Here is a 20579-nt window from a genome sequence, read left to right on the forward strand (position 1 = left end):
ATATATATATATATATATATATATATATATATATATATATATATATGTATATATATTTTATTATCACACTGGCCGATTCCCACCAAGGCAGGGTGGCCCGAAAAAGAAAAACTTTCACCATCATTCGCTCCATCACTGTCTTGCCAGAAGGGTGCTTTACACTACAGTTTTTAAACTGCAACATTAACACCCCTCCTTCAGAGTGCAGGCACTGTACTTCCCATCTCCAGGACTCAAGTCCGGCCTGCCGGTTTCCCTGAATCCCTTCATAAATGTTACTTTGCTCACACTCCAACAGCACGTCAAGTATTAAAAACCATTTGTCTCCATTCACTCCTATCAAACACGCTCACGCATGCCTGCTGGAAGTCCAAGCCCCTCGCACACAAAACCTCCTTTACCCCCTCCCTCCAACCCTTCCTAGGCCGACCCCTACCCCGCCTTCCTTCCACTACAGACTGATACACTCTTGAAGTCATTCTGTTTCGCTCCATTCTCTCTACATGTCCGAACCACCTCAACAACCCTTCCTCAGCCCTCTGGACAACAGTTTTGGTAATCCCGCACCTCCTCCTAACTTCCAAACTACGAATTCTCTGCATTATATTCACACCACACATTGCCCTCAGACATGACATCTCCACTGCCTCCAGCCTTCTCCTCGCTGCAACATTCATCACCCACGCTTCACACCCATATAAGAGCGTTGGTAAAACTATACTCTCATACATTCCCCTCTTTGCCTCCAAGGACAAAGTTCTTTGTCTCCACAGACTCCTAAGTGCACCACTCACTCTTTTTCCCTCATCAATTCTATGATTCACCTCATCTTTCATAGACCCATCCGCTGACACGTCCACTCCCAAATATCTGAATACATTCACCTCCTCCATACTCTCTCCCTCCAATCTGATATCCAATCTTTCATCACCTAATCTTTTTGTTATCCTCATAACCTTACTCTTTCCTGTATTCACCTTTAATTTTCTTCTTTTGCACACCCTACCAAATTCATCCACCAATCTCTGCAGCTTCTCTTCAGAATCTCCCAAGAGCACAGTGTCATCAGCAAACAGCAGCTGTGACAACTCCCACTTTGTGTGTGATTCTTTATCTTTTAACTCCACGCCTCTTGCCAAGACCCTCGCATTTACTTCTCTTACAACCCCATCTATAAATATATTAAACAACCACGGTGACATCACACATCCTTGTCTAAGGCCTACTTTTACTGGGAAAAAATTTCCCTCTTTCCTACATACTCTAACTTGAGCCTCACTATCCTCATAAAAACTCTTCACTGCTTTCAGTAACCTACCTCCTACACCATACACTTGCAACATCTGCCACATTGCCCCCCTATCCACCCTGTCATACGCCTTTTCCAAATCCATAAATGCCACAAAGACCTCTTTAGCCTTATCTAAATACTGTTCACTTATATGTTTCACTGTAAACACCTGGTCCACACACCCCCTACCTTTCCTAAAGCCTCCTTGTTCATCTGCTATCCTATTCTCCGTCTTACTCTTAATTCTTTCAATTATAACTCTACCATACACTTTACCAGGTACACTCAACAGACTTATCCCCCTATAATTTTTGCACTCTCTTTTATCCCCTTTGCCTTTATACAAAGGAACTATGCATGCTCTCTGCCAATCCCTAGGTACCTTACCCTCTTCCATACATTTATTAAATAACTGCACCAACCACTCCAAAACTATATCCCCACCTGCTTTTAACATTTCTATCTTTATCCCATCAATCCCGGCTGCCTTACCCCCTTTCATTTTACCTACTGCCTCACGAACTTCCCCCACACTCACAACTGGCTCTTCCTCACTCCTACAAGATGTTATTCCTCCTTGCCCTATACACGAAATCACAGCTTCCCTATCTTCATCAACATTTAACAATTCCTCAAAATATTCCCTCCATCTTCCCAATACCTCTAACTCTCCATTTAATAACTCTCCTCTCCTATTTTTAACTGACAAATCCATTTGTTCTCTAGGCTTTCTTAACTTGTTAATCTCACTCCAAAACTTTTTCTTATTTTCAACAAAATTTGTTGATAACATCTCACCCACTCTCTCATTTGCTCTCTTTTTACATTGCTTCACCACTCTCTTAACCTCTCTCTTTTTCTCCATATACTCTTCCCTCCTTGCATCACTTCTACTTTGTAAAAACTTCTCATATGCTAACTTTTTCTCCCTTACTACTCTCTTTACATCATCATTCCACCAATCACTCCTCTTCCCTCCTGCACCCACTTTCCTGTAACCACAAACTTCTGCTGAACACTCTAACACTACATTTTTAAACCTACCCCATACCTCTTCGACCCCATTGCCTATGCTCTCATTAGCCCATCTATCCTCCAATAGCTGTTTATATCTTACCCTAACTGCCTCCTCTTTTAGTTTATAAACCTTCACCTCTCTCTTCCCTGATGCTTCTATTCTCCTTGTATCCCATCTACCTTTTACTCTCAGTGTAGCTACAACTAGAAAGTGATCTGATATATCTGTGGCCCCTCTATAAACATGTACATCCTGAAGTCTACTCAACAGTCTTTTATCTACCAATACATAATCCAACAAACTACTGTCATTTCGCCCTACATCATATCGTGTATACTTATTTATCCTCTTTTTCTTAAAATATGTATTACCTATAACTAAACCCCTTTCTATACAAAGTTCAATCAAAGGGCTCCCATTATCATTTACACCTGGCACCCCAAACTTACCTACCACACCCTCTCTAAAAGTTTCTCCTACTTTAGCATTCAGGTCCCCTACCACAATTACTCTCTCACTTGGTTCAAAGGCTCCTATACATTCACTTAACATCTCCCAAAATCTCTCTCTCTCCTCTGCATTCCTCTCTTCTCCAGGTGCATACACGCTTATTATGACCCACTTCTCGCATCCAACCTTTACTTTAATCCACATAATTCTTGAATTTACACATTCATATTCTCTTTTCTCCTTCCATAACTGATCATTTAACATTACTGCTACCCCTTCCTTTGCTCTAACTCTCTCAGATACTCCAGATTTAATCCCATTTATTTCCCCCCACTGAAATTCTCCTACCCCCTTCAGCTTTGTTTCGCTTAGAGCCAGGACATCCAACTTCTTTTCATTCATAACATCAGCAATCATCTGTTTCTTGTCATCCGCACTACATCCACGCACATTTAAGCATCCCAATTTTATAAAGTTTTTCTTCTTCTCTTTTTTAGTAAATGTATACAGGAGAAGGGGTTACTAGCCCATTGCTCCCGGCATTTTAGTCGCCTCATACGACACGCATGGCTTACGGAGGAAAGATTCTTTTCCACTTCCCCATGGACAATAGAAGAAATAAAAAAGAACAAGAGCTATTTAGAAAAAGGAGAAAAACCTAGATGTATGTATATATATATATGCATGTGCGTGTCTGTGAAGTGTGACCAAAGTGTAAGTAGGAGTAGCAAGATATCCCTGTTATTTAGCGTGTTTATGAGACAGAAAAAGAAACCAGCAATCCTACCATCATGCAAAACAGTTACAGGTTTTTGTTTCACAGTCATCTGGCAGGACGGTAGTACTTCCCTGGGTGGTTGCTGTCTACCAACCCACTATATATATATATATATATATATATATATATATATATACACACACAAGGAATTCGCATGAGCAGGCGAAATATACACAAACACTGATCTCTGGCTGAAGGAGACTCGAACCTACGAACCTTGGAACAAGGTACGCAGTGCTATATCATTCTCACCACAATGGACAATACCTTGGCTCCTAGCACAATGCTAGACGTTGATCCAAGGCAGCCAGCTTTCAGGGAGAAGGCTTACAGCTTTTCATCTCATCCCCTGCATGCATCTAGCATTGTGCTAGGCGCAAAGGTATTGTCCAGTGTGGTGAGAATGGTATAGCACTGCGTACCTGGTTCCATGGTTCGTAGGTTCGAGTCTCCTTCAGCCAGAGATCAGTATATATATATATATATATATATATATATATATAATCTCTATCTATATATATATATAGATATATATATATATATATATATATATATATATATATATATATATATATATATATATATATATATGCAGACAGAATAACATGCGCTCCACATGCACTGGACACGTGCATACCTCATCATTAAGGAAGCAGTGTGCTTAAGGGGAGTGTTTTGAATCAGCAATGATACAGACCATCAACATTATTGATCAGGACTCATCATGGATGTGAAAACTTAACATGTGACTCCCACCTGACATGTTAAGTTTTACGAACATTCTTGATGTTCAAGTATTCAGTCTTGTACAGTAGATTGCGTGCTATTTTGTTCATATTTACCTGGAGAGGGTTTCGGGGGTCAACGCCCCTGCGGCCCGGTCTGAGACCAGGCCTCGTGATGGATCAGGACCTGGTCAACCAGGCTGTTGCTGTTGACCTCACGTAAACCGACGTACGACCATAGTCTGGCTGGTCAGGTACTGACTTTAGGTGCCTCTCCAGTGCCTTCTAGAAGACAGCCAGGGGTCTATGCTGGGAGACAGTTGAACAGTTTTGGGCCCCTGACACTTATTGTGTTGACCCTTAGCGTACTCGTGGCGCTCCTGCTTTTCATTGGGGAAATGTTACATCTCCTGCCGAGTCTTTTGCTTTCATAGGGAGTGATTTTCGTGTGTAGGTTTTGTAATCCCTCTAGGATTGTCCAAGTGTATATTATCATGTATCTCTCTCACCTGCGTTCCAGGGAATACAGATCAAGGGTCTTCAACCGTTCCTACTAATTTAGGTGCTTTATCGTACTCTTGTGTGCCGTGAAAGTTCTCTGTTCATTCTCCAGGTCAACATTTTCGCCTGCCTTGAAGGGGGCAGTTAGTGTACAGCAGCAGTCCAGCCTAGAAAGAACAAGCGATTTAAAGACAATAATCATGGGCTTAGCGTCCCTAGTTTTCAAGGTTCTCATTATCCATCCTATCATTTTTTTCTAGCAGATGAGGTAGATACATTGTTGTAGTCTTTGAAGGTGAAATCCTTTGACATTATCACTCCCAGGTCCTTCACATTAGTTACTCGCTCTATTACATGGTTAGAATTTTATTATCCACTGATAAAATTTTAATTTCCTCAAGTTTCCCATATCTGAGTTGAAATTTCTCTTCAGTGAACTTCATATTGTTTTCTGCGGCCCATTTAAAGATTTGGTTGACGTCCGCTGGGATTCTTGCAGTGTCTTCGATGGAGGACACTGTCATGCAAATTCAGATGTCATCCGCAAAGGAAGACACGAATCTATGCCTTACATCTCTGTCTGTGTCAGATATGAAGATAAGAAACAGGATGGGAGAGAGTACTGTGCCTTGCGAAACAGAGGTTATCACTGTAGCCACCTCAGACTTTACTCTGTTTACTATTACTTTTTGTGTTCTGTTTGTTAGGAAGTTATAGATCCATCTACCAACTTTTCCTGTTATTCCTTTATCACACATTTTGTGTGCTATTACACCATGATCACACTTGTCGAAGGCTTTTGCAAAGTCTGTGTATACTACATCTGCATATTTTTTTTTTATCCTCTAAAGCAGGGGTTCTTAACCTGGGTTCGATCGAGCCCCAGGGGCTCAGTCTCAGGGGTTCGGCGAAGGTGACACAGATTTTTTTATTTTGTAAGCCTCTCACAACAGCAACCAAGGCAGCCGACGTGAAGAAACTTGTGGATGACTTCTTCACACACAACGATCTTTCGTGGAATATGGTTTCTGCAGTTTGTTCGGACGAAGCTCCAATCATGCTGGGACGAAACTCTGGCTTTGGAGCGCTGGTGAAAGCCGATGCACCGCACATCATTGTTACGCACTATGTTCTGCACAGGCATGCTTTGGTAACAAAAACCTTGCCTCCAAAACTGGCAGAAGTATTGAAAATTGTAGTGAAATGTGTGAACTACGTGCGAAATAATGCTTTGAAGCACCGCATCTTCAAAGAGCTGTGTAATGAAATGGGCTCTGAATTCGAGGTACTTCTGTACCATTCTAACGTTCGGTGGTTATCCCGGGGAAAGATGCTGAATCGTGTTTTTGCCTTGAGAGTGGAATTGTTTCAGACAACGTTGTCTGAAACAATATTGTTTCAGACAACGTTGTCTGAAACAATATTGTTTCAGACAACGGAACAATGCTCTTCTCCAGACTGAGGGACTGACCACCTCAAAACTTTAAGGGTGATGGACTGATTACATCGTCTTCAAGTATCTTCTGCTTCTATCAACTTTTCTGTACTCGACTGAAGAAGCCTACTGTGTAGGCGAAACGTTTCGAAATAAAGATACCTAACTGTTGCATATGTGTCTTACCTAACAATCTGTCGGTATTTTATACCATTTTAATGTTCATTCGAAAGATGCAGAGCGGTGGAGTTAGCATCATCGAAGTGGAAGGAAACCTGAAGGCTGTTTAAAAAAGCTAACGTTATGGAAACAAACAGAGAATGATAACTTCGCAAACTTTCCCCTGCTGGACGACTGTGTAAGTAAAATCGAAGACGTGTCTGGAATCGGAGACATTTCTGTACCCGGGGAACTGAAGCAAGCAATTGCCATGCACTTAGATGAGCTCGCAAAGTCTCTCGACTAATACTTCCCCACTAGAGAGTCGTATCCAGCATGGGTGAAATAGCCGTTCACGTTCAGTGTTGCAACAGCAGATGTCAGTGATGAGTACCTCGATGAAATCATTGAACTTCAGCAGAACCAGGTTCAACAGCAACTCGTCAGAACAAAAACGCTCTAAACGTTTAGGTGTCAGCAAATCGTAGCGTAGCCTCTTACTGAGATACTCACGTCGTTTGTTACAACGTATCTTTGCGAGCAATCCTTTTCGAGGACGGTAGACATCATAACTAAGAAAAGGAACAGACTTTGTTGCGAAAATGATGTAAGAGTGACACTTGCCAAGGTGAAGCCGCGCATTTTTGAACGTGTCTCTGAAAGGCAACAGCAAGTCACATTGATTTACAGTGTTGATTGAAATCATATTTTGAAGAAATCAGATTTCATTTTTCCAGTTACGAAGGTTCGGTGAATGCACGGATGAAACTTGCGGGGTTCAGTACCTCCAACAAGGTTAACGAACCACTCCTCTTAAGCATCCAGGACCTTGTCATAGTGGTCCAGCAGCTGGGACAGGCAGGAGCGACCTGCTCTAAACCCGTCTTGCCCTGGGTTGTGTAACTGATGGATATCTTGGTAGTTAGCGATCTTGCTTCTTAGAACGGTTTCAGAGATTTTTATGATATGGGATGTTAGTGCTATCGGTCTGTAGTTCTTTGCAATTGCTTTACTACCACCTTTGTGGAGTGAAGCTATGTCTGTTGCTTTTAGTGACTGTGGGATGACTCCTGTGTCTATGCTCCTTCTCCATAGAATGCTGAAGGCACGTGACAAGGGCTTCTTGCAGTTCTTGATGAAAACGGAGTTCCAAGAGTCCGGCGGAGTTCTACGAGTCCTGCTTTTGTGTTGTGGCGGTGATTTGTGTTTGGTTTAGTAAGTAAGCGTTCAGTTTTTATTTATATATTATGTCTACCCCATTGGTATCGCTATATTTGAAAGCCTGGGATATGCTGTTGTCTACTTCACCAGTTGTCAGGATGATTCGTTAATTATTTTCAGTGTTCTCCCTATGATAAGTATTTGCAATAATTTATGTCAGAAATCGAAGAAAAAGTAGGAAACTATAGTTAAGTCAATATATTATCAATGGTATCACATTCATAATCACGAAATTCTGCTGAAGAAGATACTAGTAAATAACACCATGCTGCTTAGTATGTTGTTAATATGTTTATTGTGATGAGAAACAAAGTGTCATCTTACGTATGTGTTTCACATGAGCAACACACACATGTGCAACACTGGCTGTTATAACACTGGAGACAGTAGTTGAAGTGGAGATGACTTTAAGATGATTAGTCACTCGGTTTTGATTTAAGGTGGTCAAACCTTTAACGTAAAGTATAGCATGATGCTAAAGACTTATATACAAGAACTAGAAGTGAGGTGTAGCAGCTAGAGATGACATCACACGTGAGCGTGGTCCATTAGTGGAATAGACCATGTTAAACAATTGTTAACAGGCTTAAGGCGCATTCTGAATCAAATTGTGTAAAATCTGGCACAGTTTATATAACCCCACAATCAGATTCGACCTCTGAGGAAATGGCGGCCATATTTAAAAATGACTTCCTCCTCCCACGCAGATTTTCGGTTCCTAATATGTTGGGTTAGAGTACTTATACGTCCATAAATTTTACTTCTATACTTATTTTTTCAAAATCATGGTATTCAAAAGTTATATTACTTTTGGCCTTCCATTTGAACTTCATTTCACATACATTATTTGGATCTGTTGCCTTTTTGTCATAAATTTTATTTTTTCTTTCTACATAACTGCTGACAAGAAACAGTAACAAAAAATGAAACCGGTCAAACATGGCGCTGCTTCTTCAAGTAGACCAGGTTATATATTCTGGATGAATTTCATTTTGTTGTCAAGAAGTAACGAATGAGAAGCTGATCTGTCCTACAAACCGAATTGATAGCAATTCTGAAACTCTCCAGGGATCAGTTGCTATCTTCACTGCAACTTAGTCTTGGAAAAAAATACATGCATATATGCATTACAAGACAAGATCCATCATTCACCATTATTCACTCCATCACTGTCCTGCCAGAGGCACGCTTACACTACAGTTATAAAACTGCAACATTAACACCTCTCCTTCAGAGTGCAGACACTGTACTTCCCATCTCCAGGACTCAAGTCCGGCCTGCCGGTTTCCCTGAGTCCCTTCATAAATGTTACACTTCTCACATTCCAACAGCACGTCAAGTCCTAAAAACCCATTTGTCTCCATTCACTCCTGTCTAACACGCTCACTCATGTTTACTGGAAGTCCAAGCCCCTCGCACACAAAACCTCCATTACCCCTTCCTTCCAACCCTTCCTAGGCCGACCCCTACCCCGCCTTCCCTCCACTATAGATTTATACACTCTCGAAGTCATTCTGTTTTGTTGTATTACGATTGACCTTAGAATTTGTAATATATTTCGCCTGAGTATAGGAGATCCTTGGTATCGAATATACTCATGGAAAATTGTAATAAGGATTTATATGATGGAGTGATGAAAAGACTGCATTAATATTTGTTTTTAATATAACGTAATTTACGTAATATTCTATAAGGTATTTTAAAATGGTACTTTTACTTATAATATAGAAATAACACTTGACAGACTTATAACTTACATACCGCTTACAATTACCTTCATTCTGACTGAGTATTTATATATGAAATTGATAAAGTTACATAGTCTCTCTAACCAGAGACGATCCAAGATTAATAATTGTAATTTCTTTAAACACTGGCGAGATTTTACTTGGTGAGAGTTTTAGAAATCCTCTACTTTCAAGAGACTGAGAGAATAATACTATACAGCTGGATAACTTCTCAAAGTAAACGAGTGAGAGGACCTCAAGACTGAGAGAGGTGTTGTACTGATTAACCCACACCACTCGCTCCTGACGTCAGCTGGCGTCAGGCGAGTAATACAAGGGTGAGGCCACATAAACATAAATTGGTCGTTACTAATGGTGAACAATCTATTTCCTTACCAAAATAATTGATCATATAAATATATGTAATGAAAATGGGAAAGGTGAAAATGAATATTTAATATTATAAAGCTGATTACTCTGGTTTTAGATATTAACGATGGTAATCACACTGTAATATTAGATAGATGAACAAATATAAAAGTTATATTTAACAAAGCTGCATCTCGGCATAACAGTTTCATCCTCTCTACATGTCTTAACCACCTCAACAACCCTTCCTCAGTACTTTGGATAATAGTTTTGGTAATCCCACACCTCCTTTTAAATTCCAAACTACGAATTCTCTGCATTATATTCACACCACACATTGCCCTCAGACATGACATCTCCACTGCCTCCAGCCTTCTCCTCGCTGCAACATTCATCACCCATGCTTCACACCCATATAAGAGTGTTGGTAAAACTATACTCACATACATTCCCCTCTTTGCTTTCATGGCCAAAGTTCTTTGTCTCCACAGACTCCTAAGTGCATCACTCATTTTTTCCCCTCATCACTTCTTTGATTCACCTCATCATTCATAGACCCATCTGCTGACACCTCCACTCCTAAATATCTGAATACATTCACCTCCTCCATACTCTCTCCCTTCAATTTGATATCCAATCTTTCATTACCAATTTTTTTTTATCCTCATCACCTTATTCTTTTAATTGTCTTCTTTTACATACCCTACCAAACTCATCAACCAATCTCTGCAACTTCTCTTCAGAATCTCCCAAAAGCAGTGTCATCAGCAAAGAGCAACTGTGACAACTCCCACTTTGTTAGATTCTTTATCTTTTAACCCCACACCTCTCGCCAACACCTGAGCATTCATTTCTCTTACAACCCCATCTGTAAATATATTGAACAACCATGGTGACATCACACATCCTTGCCTAAGGCCTACTTTTACTGGGAAATAATCTCCCCCTCTCCTACATACTCTAACCTGATCCTCACTATCCTCGTAAAAATTCTTCACTGCTTTCAGTAACTTACCTCCTATTCCATACATCTGCAACATCTGCCACATTGCCCCCTATCCACCCTGTCATACGCCTTTTCCAAATCCATAAATGCCACAAAAACCTCTTTACCCTTATTTAAATACTGCTCACCTGTATGTTTCACTGTAAACACTTTGTCTACACACCCTCTACCTTTCATAAAGCCTCCTTGTTCATCTGCTGTCCTGCTCTCCGTCTCACTCTTAATTCTTTCAATAATAACTCTACCATACACTTGACCAGGTATACTCTTTTGTCCCATGTGCTTTAATACAAAGAAACTATGCACGCTCTCTGCCAATCCCTAGGTACCTTGCCCTCGTCCATACATTTATTAAATAATAGCACCAATCACTCCAAAACTATATCCCCACCTGCTTTTAGCATTTTTATCTTTATCCCATCAATTCCAGCTGCCTTACCCCCTTTCATTCTACCCACTGCGTCACGAACTTCCCCCAGACTTACAATTGGCTCTTCCTCACTCCTACAAAATGTTATTCCTCCTTGCCCTATACATGAAATCACAGCTTCCCTATCTTCATCAACATTTAACAATTCCTCAAAATCTTCTTTCCATCTTCCAGATACTTACTACTTCCTTACTACTATCTTTATATCATCATTCCACCAATCGCTCTTCTTCCCTCCTGCACCCACTTTCCTGTAACAACAAACTTCTGCTGAACACTCTAACTCTACATTCTTAAATCTACCCTATCAAACATCAAACTATATGTTCGTACATTGTCAAACAATCTATACGAGCAACAACAGATTAGTAGCTCATGACAAAATTAGCTGATAGTTTGTAATTCAGAACTTTTGATTTGTTCATATAACGCCAAACTATCTTACCATAGTATATCAAAGTATATTTACATACATCACTAAATAATCTCTAACTATATATCAAATTGTTTGCACATAAACATAAAATATTCTCTCTTTGCACTCTTAAAGTTTCCTTCTCTCCGATTGCTTTATATAACATATTACGTAGTATGTCTAAGCTATAACGATAACTTGCCTAGTTAGTGTACTCGTAAGAGTAATGGTTTTCCAGCTCTGTGAGTAATTCAGTACTAGAGGATACAGCTGAACATTAGGTAAAACCCTCACATCTCCGTGATAAACATGACGCTGCAACTAGTCACTTCAAGTGAAAGGTCATGATACATCTGAGCTTCACTAGCTACTCTGGCATCACTGTTACCATGGTGTATCTCTTACCATTTATGGTCAACTACCAAGGCACAGATGCGTAATTGGTACAAAAACAAGTCACGTACACAGATGTCACAGCATCCCTCAATGTAGAGCGGGCTATATAAAGTTGCGAGGCGGGATTCCCAACCATAGAGGGAGAGAGTCACCACAGGAGGCACTGGATCTTCCAATTGTTATTGTAAGTATATTGTGTTAACGACTTTTTGGGGGCAGTTTCTGCTCCTTAAATAATTGTTATTACTCGTTTATGCTTACAAACATAACACTGCGACACCAATAATAGTATATTTATAAATAGTATGGTGCCACATCTTCATACACACAATACTTTGCCACGCGAAGATAGATTTTTTTTTTTACACATTTAAACTTACAAATTAAGAGTTGTTATCCCACTTCAGGGTTTTTGTATGAAAACAATATAGCCTTAAACTTACAGATAACTCATATTACAAACAAGTAATAGAATACACTCACAGGTATGACATTACTTACGGAGATAATACTTTATATGTGATGTAACACGACACACAAGCACCTTATGCAGGTAATGCGTCATACATGCACGTAATACGTTACACATGAAGGTAATAAGTTACAAGAGCACGTAATACGTTACACATGAAGGTAATAAGTTACAAGAGCACGTAATACGTTACACATGAAGGTAATAAGTTACAAGAGCATGTAATACGTTACACATGAAGGTAATAAGTTACAAGAGCATGTAATACGTTACACATGAAGGTAATAAGTTACAAGAGCATGTAATACGTTACACATGAAGGTAATAAGTTACAAGAGCATGTAATACGTTACACATGAAGGTAATAAGTTACAAGAGCACGTAATACGTTACACATGAAGGTAATAAGTTACAAGAGCATGTAATACGTTACAAATGAAGGTAATAAGTTACAAGAGCACGTAATACGTTACACATGAAGGTAATAAGTTACAAGAGCATGTAATACGTTACACATGAAGGTAATAAGTTACAAGAGCATGTAATACGTTACACATGAAGGTAATAAGTTACAAGAGCATGTAATACGTTACACATGAAGGTAATAAGTTACAAGAGCATGTAATACGTTACACATGAAGGTAATAAGTTACAAGAGCATGTAATACGTTACACATGAAGGTAATAAGTTACAAGAGCATGTAATACGTTACACATGAAGGTAATAAGTTACAAGAGCATGTAATACGTTACACATGAAGGTAATAAGTTACAAGAGCACGTAATACGTTACACATGAAGGTAATAAGTTACAAGAGCATGTAATACGTTACACATGAAGGTAATAAGTTACAAGAGCATGTAATACGTTACACATGAAGGTAATAAGTTACAAGAGCATGTAATACGTTACACATGAAGGTAATAAGTTACAAGAGCATGTAATACGTTACACATGAAGGTAATAAGTTACAAGAGCACGTAATACGTTACACATGAAGGTAATAAGTTACAAGAGCATGTAATACGTTACACATGAAGGTAATAAGTTACAAGAGCATGTAATACGTTACACATGAAGGTAATAAGTTACAAGAGCATGTAATACGTTACACATGAAGGTAATAAGTTACAAGAGCACGTAATACGTTACACATGAAGGTAATAAGTTACAAGAGCATGTAATACGTTACACATGAAGGTAATAAGTTACAAGAGAACGTAATACGTTACACATGAAGGTAATAAGTTACAAGAGCATGTAATACGTTACACATGAAGGTAATAAGTTACAAGAGCATGTAATACGTTACACATGAAGGTAATAAGTTACAAGAGCATGTAATACGTTACACATGAAGGTAATAAGTTACAAGAGAACGTAATACGTTACACATGAAGGTAATAAGTTACAATAGCACATAATACGTTACACATGAAGGTAATAAGCTGCAAGAGCATGTAATACGTTACACATACAAATAGTTACACAAACAGGAATTAGAGGTATTGTTATATATAATAATTACTTTTAATATATTAACACTCTACATCATGACAGTGAGAGTTACTTATAAACTCTCTCTCTCACACACACACACAGATGAATCACAGGGATGTTAGGAATTATTTCTTCAGACACAGAGTTGTCAGAAAGTGGAATAGTCTTAGAAGTGATGTAGTGGAGGCAGGATCGATACATAGTTCTAAGAAGAGGTATGATAAAGCTCATGGAGCAGGAAGAGTGACCTAGTAGTGATCAGTGAAGAGGCGGGGTCAAGAGCTGTAATTCGGCCTTTGCAACCACAACTAGGTGAGTACACACACACATACACACGATACATCTCATGGAGCAGGGAGAGTACGGATCTACTGGATCTGGACAGACTTCAAGCCTGGTCCAGCAACTGGCTCGTGGAGTTTAACCCCCACCAAGTGCAAAGTCATGAAGATCGGGGAAGGACAAAGAAGACCTTAGACAGAGTACAGGCTAGGGGACCAAAGACTGCAAACCTCACTCAAGAAAAAAGATCTTGGTGTGAGTACAATACCGAGCATATGTGAGGCGCACATCAACCAAATAACTGCTGCAGCATATGGGCGCTTAGCAAACCTAAGAACAACATTCCGACACCTATGTATACCGTGTACGTCAGGTCCATATCAACGCACCACGAAGAAACAAGCAGGTATATACAGAGAAAGGTTGCAGTCAGCAGGATTCGATAGTGGCTTGTGAACGAGGCTACCCAACTTTTGAGACATTTGTGGTCGATTCCCACCAAGGCAGGGCGGCCCGAAAAAGAAAAAACTTTCATAATTCACTCCATCACTGTCTTGCCAGCGAGGTGTTTTACACTGTATACAGTTTATTAAACTGCAAAATTAACACCCCTCCTTCAGAGTGCAGACACTGTACTTCCCAGCTCCAATGACATACTATTATACAGAAAGCCGCTTGCTATGCTGAGCATTTCGGGCAAATTAGGATGCGACCCACACCAGCCGACTAACATCCAGGTACCCATTTTATACTGATGGGTAAACAGGGACAGCAGGTGTCTTATAGAAACACGTCCCTAATGTTTTTCAGCCGCACCGGAGATTCGAACTCCAGACCTCAGTGTGTGAGCTGAGTGCGTTAGCGTTCGAGCTACGGGACACCCGTATGCAAGACAAGCCATGGGGGTGGAAAGCTTTGCCTCAAGTACTTTCACAGTTCTCAGTGCATGGTCAGTTGCGGTGCAATGTTGTAAGAGTAGCTATAGGAGAAATGATGCGAAGTCTTCTCAGAGAATGGTAGCATAGGTGACACCCGCTCCAGCCTCTCTCAGGTTATGGGATGTGCTGCTGGCCGACTGACACCACCCACACACACACTCTACCCTATGTCCCACACCATATGCGGCCTCCAAGTTTACATATAGAAGAAATGTTAGAAACTAGGAGATTTAATAGGCAGCCCTAAGCTTTTTCTTATCATTAAGAACAGGTCACGTGACATAAGAGATTACGTTACAATGGTGGATAATACACATATAAGATTCTGCTATTATATGTATCATTCTAATTAAAGAGAAGAAACGAATGCGCTTATTTCTCAACTTAAATTACCGCAAGTCCGGGAACTTCTCGAATGTTCTAGGGAATACTCGGAGCTATCTCAGGTCATCCGCACCTGCAGTGCCATGCACTGCAACTGCGACCATGCGCACCAATACCTGAATGAACCCACTTGCCTATCTTTGAAAAATTAATTCATAAGCGAATCTGTTCCTACCTCATCTCCCACAACATACTCAACCCCTGTCAGTTTGGGTTCAGACGTAATAAAAATACGAATGATGCTATTATACACATGCTAGAACAAATATATACTGCACTCAAGAAAAAAGAAGTCCCATTGGAGATCTTCATTGATTTACGTAAAGCTTTTGATACAGTTGACCATTATTTGCTGCACATAAAATTGTCACACTATGGTATAAGAGGGCACTCCCTCAACTACCTAAATTCATACCTTAGCAACAGAAGCCAATATGTGTACACAAATGGAGCAAACTTTTCCACACAGCCAATTACAGTTGGTGTCCCACAGGGAAGTGTCCTAGGCCCTCTTCTCTCTCTCATTTACATAAACGACCTACCAAATGCATCGCAACTACTCAAACCCACACTATCTGCAGATGACACTACATACGTCTTCTCTCACCCGAGCCCAGTCACGCTAGCCAATACTGTAAATACCGAATTACAGAAAATATCTACCTGGATGATGATTAACACTCAATATTGACAAAACCTACTTCATACAGTTTGGAAACAGAACTACAGATGTCCCTCTCAGCATAATGATAAACGGATCACCTATCACAAAGCTAACAGAGGGAAAATTCTTAGGAATCCACCTTGATAATAGACTCAAATTTCAAACATATATACAACAAATTTCCAAGAAAATCTCCGAGACCGTAGGCATACTATCGAAGATACGGTACTATGTTCCACAGTCAGCCCTCCTGGCCCTGTATCACTCACTCATTTACCCCTATCTCACCTATGGAATTTGTGCATGGGGCTCAACAACAAAAAACCATCTCAGACCATTAATTACCCAACAAAAGGCTGCAGTCAGAATGATAACAAATTCCCACTACAGGCATACTCCACCAACATTCAGAACTCTAAACTTACTCACCGTACAAAACATCCATACTTATTATTGTACCTACTACATAAATAGAACACTTAACTCGGATATAAACCCTCCCCTCAAACTTCTCCTTACCAACCTCAACAGAACACATGACCATAACACAAGGCACAGATTACAGTTCCTCGTGTCCATCTCACAATATGTAAAAACGCAATGCACATAAAAGGCCCAAAAAATCTGGAATTCATTGCCTGTGAATATAAAAGAAACACTGTCTATCAATTCAAGACTCTTCTTAAAAACCACTCACCCACAACTAAATAAATACTGATTAACTGTGTCTCATAAATGTGTAACCTGTGACCCTATCAAACTGTTTTTTTTTTTTTTTGTAATTACTTTACCTTGAATGCACAGTAACTCATCAAATGACCATATGACCTGTTTCTGCATTGCAAATCATTGATTTTATTCGACTTGACCGGATTATATTATAAATTATGCTACAAATTTGTACAAATGTAAAGCTTCTTATTTGAAATACTCATGTAGAACAGGATGATAATAAACTATGTACGATTGCGGTAACTAGTGACATGGTCCTCAGTCAAATAGAGAAACTAAAACCTAACAGATCCCCAGGTCCTGATGAACTGTTTGCAAGGGTGTTAAAGGAATGTAAAGAGGAACTTAGTATACCTTTGGCTAATCTTTTTAACATATCACTACAAACTGGCATAGTGCCTGATAAGTGGAAAATGGCAAATGTAATACCTATTTACAAGGCAAGTGACAGGTCCTTGGCTTCGAACTATAGACCAATAAGCCTTACTTCCATAGTGGGGAAATTTATGGAATCAATAATTGCCGAAGCAGTTCGTAGCCATCTTGACAGGCAAAGATTGATTAATGATTCTCAACACGGTTTTACAAAGGGGCGTTCCTGTCTTACGAATTTACTAACTTTTTTCACTAAGGTGTTTGAGGAGGTAGATCATGGTAATGAATATAATATTGTGTATATGGACTTCAGTAAGGCTTTCGATAGAGTTCCACACCAGAGGCTGTTGAGGAAACCTAAGGCACACGGAATAGGAGGAGAAATTTGTTCCTTGGTCTCTACCCAGGAAAACATTTCTCCTCCTATTCCGTGTGCCCTAAGTTTCCTCAATAGCCTCTGGTGTGGAACTCTATCGAAAGCCTTACTGAAGTAAATATACACAATATCATATTCATTACCATGATCTACCTCCTCAAACACCTTAGTGAAAAAAGTTAGTAAATTCGTAAGACAGGAACGCCCCTTTGTAAAACCGTGTTGAGAATCATTAATCAATCTTTGTCTGTCAAGATGGCTATGAATTGCTTCGGCAATTATTGATTCCATAAATTTTCCCACTATGGAGATAAGACAACAGAGAGTTTGCATAAATGGGGAGAAATCAGAATGGGGGCACGTCACAAGCGGTGTTCCTCAGGGGTCAGTGTTGGGCCCGTTGTTGTTCACAATTTACATAAACGACATAGATGAGGGAATGAATAGCGACATAAGCAAATTTGCTGATGACACCAAAATAGGCCGTCCAATTCATTCTAATGAGGACATTAGAACATTCCACGATGATTTGAATAGACTGACGCAATGGTCGGAGAAGCGGCAGATGCAGTTTAATATTGACAAATGCAAAGTTCTAAATGTTGGACAGTTAAATAACAATGCCACATATAAACTAGATAATGTAGATCTTAATACTTCTGATTGCGAAAAGGATTTAGGAGTTCTGGTTAGCAGTAACCTAAAACCAAGACAACAGCGCATTAGTGTTCGCAATAAAGCTAACGGAATTCTTGGCTTCATATCTAGAAGTATAAATAATAGAAGTCCTCAGGTTGTTCGTCAACTCTATATATCCTTGGTTAGGCCTCATTTAGACTATGCTGCTCAGTTCTGGTCACCGTATTACAGAATGGATATAAATGCTCTGGAAAACGTACAAAAGAGGATGAAAAAGATGATCCCATGTATCAGAAATCTTCCCTATGAGGATAGACTGAGGGCCCTGAATCTGCACTCCCTCGAAAGGTGTAGAATTAGGGGGGATATGATCGAGGTGTATAAATGGAAAACAGGAATAAATAAAGGGGATGTAAAGGCGTGCTGAAAATTTCCAGCCAAGACAGGACTCGCAGCAATGGTTTCAGTTTGGAAAAAATCAGATTCAGGAAGGATATAGGAAAGCACTGGTTTGGTAATAGAGTTGTGGATGAGTGGAACAAACTCCCGAGTACAGTTATTGAGGCTAAAACGTTGTGTAGTTTTAAAAATAGGTTAGATAAATACATGAGTGGGTGTGGGTGGGTGTGAGTTGGACCTGACTAGCTTGTGCTGCTGAGTCTGGTGCAGTGCTCCATCCTTGAGTAGAGATGACCAGACTGGGTGGGTCATTGGGATAATCCGGGGGATGGGTCATTGGTCTAATCCGGGGGTGACATGAACCTGCTCAGCATGGGTCAGTAGGCCTGTTGCAGTGTTCCTTCTTTCTTATGTTCTTATGTTGTAATTTGTTTACTGTAATTTTTACCACTGAATATATCATTGCTTAGTTAATCCATAATGCTCTGCATACAAGGGGCTTCTGGCATGTACACTCAACCACTGTATTTCTTTTGTACAACTATGTATCATGTCCAAATAATAATAAATAAATAAAATAAATAAATGCAGTCAATGATTGGAACCATTTAACCTCGTATACCTGTAACCTGCGATATCTATATGCAGTAGTAGCTAAACGGGTTATATATTATGTCGACGTTACGTTCACGACGGATGTGACATAATGTTATATAGTATTATATTTTGTCGATCTTCACGCCGGATGTACCGTGATGTCATATATTATATTTTGTCAACGTCCAGTGGACGTAACATGATGTTATTTAATATATTTTGTCAACGTTCACGATGTAACATGATGTTATGTATATTATATTTTATCGACGTTCACGACGGACGTAACATGATGTTCGGTGTGCAGACACTGCTCTAACATCACCAGAGCATCACGAGACCCCCTGGCATAATGAGCAATCCTGCGATTTTGTATAGCATTGTTGTTAAAGGCTGTGCACAACAGATTCCACTAAATAGCTATCGAGCTTATATAACCCGTAATTTGAGTTATATACAGCATTCTTATCATGTATCAAGAACAAGGATTCAAGTATGTTTCTTTCCATCACAGAACTGTTGGGTACAATGATCTGGGCAGCAGCCCACCACGGTGGGTGATTACAAGAACTGACATGGTTAAAGATAGCATTCGACTCCTGGCCCGTCCTGGTTGAGTACTGGTGTTGGGATAATCTGGTTTCCAAAGGTTTAACTCTTTGCCCAATATATGAGAGCGGGTAGAGAGTGCATGGGACCTTGTAAACACCACCCACATTATTAGGCAGCGTGTTTTTAATGAACTTCTGTTTCACTGTCTCAGTGTTTTTGAAAGTAAGATTTATATTGAACTTTTTACGTGCCTCACGCAGACTGACCAAATTTTCATTGTATGGTAAGACCAGTATATTTTTCCTGGAAGATTTTCCTTATTTTCAATTGTATAGAAAGTCTTTCTAGCCTACTATAGACCTTCTCCACAAAATCTCTGCGGTATCTCAGTTTTGTGGCTATGTTAAATATCTTACTGATTTCGTCTTCTAAATACTATGGACTGCTGATATGAAAAGCTCTCAGGAACAGTGTATGGAAAACACTTCTTTTAACCCTAGATTCACGATTGGAATAATAATGAATGTATCGCGACACATTGATGGACTTCCTATCAACTGTAAATTTGAATTTTCTGTTGGCACGATGGATTAAAACATCTAGGAAAGCTAGAATGTTGCCTATTTCATGCTCTACTGTGGACTTAATGGAAGGTACTGCACAACTGAGTCTGGGTAGGAACTCATCAATGTTGTGGCCACTAGGCCAAAGGCAAAGAACATCGTCTCCATTTGAAACACCTAGTTT

The 20579-nt window shown here is 39.8% G+C and overlaps 2 protein-coding genes across 3 annotated transcripts in view; one reads left to right on the forward strand and one right to left on the reverse strand.

The window, feature by feature from the left end:
• LOC128690806 (uncharacterized) overlaps positions 1-20579 on the reverse strand; it is a 42842-nt gene that overhangs the window by 20438 nt on the left and 1825 nt on the right. The window lies entirely within an intron of this gene.
• LOC128690807 (venom protein 302) overlaps positions 11970-20579 on the forward strand; it is a 39582-nt gene continuing 30972 nt past the window's right edge. The window contains exon 1 of the mRNA XM_053779530.2: positions 11970-12105. The gene's annotated coding sequence lies outside the window, so the exon portion shown is untranslated. The remainder of the gene's footprint in view (positions 12106-20579) is intronic.

Source organism: Cherax quadricarinatus, chromosome 24 (genome assembly GCF_038502225.1).
Source record: "Cherax quadricarinatus isolate ZL_2023a chromosome 24, ASM3850222v1, whole genome shotgun sequence".
Taxonomy (NCBI): domain Eukaryota; kingdom Metazoa; phylum Arthropoda; class Malacostraca; order Decapoda; family Parastacidae; genus Cherax; species Cherax quadricarinatus.